Below are 1,507 nucleotides of genomic sequence, written 5' to 3' on the forward strand. Positions count from 1 at the left end.
CCCAGCATGTCCTCGGATGAAGGTTTTTAAAAAAGAGCCAAAATCTGTTATTTCTGAAGCAATGCCAAACATACTACAAAAACACTATTTAACAATACAGGAGATTCCCCAAATGCAACTTAACATCTGACTCACAATGAATAAAACTCTTAAATGAACAGGGCATATAACATAAACATAACTTGGGAGGGGGGTACTATATTCACACTAAGCTTGTTACAGATTTTTAGTAAGAGATATACACCTCAACAATGATGCTAGTCTAAAAGTTTTTTCCATTTTAAAAGAAATAAAGATTTTTACAACTAATAGGGTTTTGATATAGCATGCTTTAAAACATACAAAATCAGTTGGGGACTAAGGGAAGAACCAAACATCTGGATCATTTACTTCTTCCAAATTCTATTCTTTAACAAATAAAGGATTTGTTTTACACACACACATTTCTATTTTAAGTTCTAAATACACACTTCATTTTTAAAGTGCAATAATCTACTTAAGCAGTAACAGGCCAAATCCAAGAACCTTAGGTCAGTGGTCGGCAAACTGCGGCCCCTTGAGTGTGGCTCTTCCACAAAATACCACATACGGGTGCGCATGTACAGTGCGATTGAAACTTCGTGGCCACACTCAAGGGGCCAAAGAGCCGCATGTGGCTCACGAGCCACAGTTTGCCGACCACTGCCCTAGGTAGGTAAGTCCCATAATACATTTACTGCCTATCCACTGGGTCCTGGTTTATACTGTGACTACACTGTGTTTTGTATTTTGTCTTCTGAAAATCAACATAGACCTAAGAATGCCAGGAAGCCCATACTGCTTGTTAATAATTAGGCAGTGGGCTGTGTATCATCTAATCAATGTATCCAGATCGAGTCAGAAATTGTCTCAATTTTAACAGATTTTACAGTAACATTTACTAAGTAAATATCAGATTTATTATCTCTTGCAGCAGTTAATTCCTGTCTGATCACTTCCTCCTAATCCCTTAATCTAAATTGCATATTTTTTACAAGGCTGTGATGCTAATTCAGAGCTGGGGATTGACATGAGCACCAAGCACTACTGAAGACTAAATATCTTAAAGTTCTACTTTTCAAATTTATGTAGTTATCTCCTATGATTAAAATATACAAATTAACCTAAGTTTAAGTGCATTCAAAATGTCTTGATTAATAATACATATTTTCATCAACCTCCATGACTTCTGGTAATGGCATTCAAAACTGTCTACAAGTCTACTCTCAACTCTGCCGCAATCTGATAAAAGAGAAAAAACAGGCCTATTTTTCTCTGGTTTCATTTCTGCCACTAGTTATACTATTCTTGGTAAGTTTTATCTCTATGGATTTATAATAGAATTTATTGTATCTCTTTAGATGGCAAGCTAGGAATATTAAAACTATGACACATGTGACAGTAAGGCATTATCCAAACATAGAACATTTTTTTAACACAATACTCAAAGAAAGTTCCATCTGCATACAAGCATAACCAATGAACACAG

General features: G+C 35.4%; 1 protein-coding gene across 5 annotated transcripts in view; it reads right to left on the reverse strand.

The window, feature by feature from the left end:
• The window catches only part of PAPOLA (poly(A) polymerase alpha), a 57,787-nt gene that overhangs the window by 41,763 nt on the left and 14,517 nt on the right, over window positions 1-1,507 (reverse strand). The window lies entirely within an intron of this gene.

This window comes from Myotis brandtii, unplaced genomic scaffold (assembly GCF_000412655.1).
Source record: "Myotis brandtii unplaced genomic scaffold, ASM41265v1 scaffold273, whole genome shotgun sequence".
NCBI classification, from domain to species: domain Eukaryota; kingdom Metazoa; phylum Chordata; class Mammalia; order Chiroptera; family Vespertilionidae; genus Myotis; species Myotis brandtii.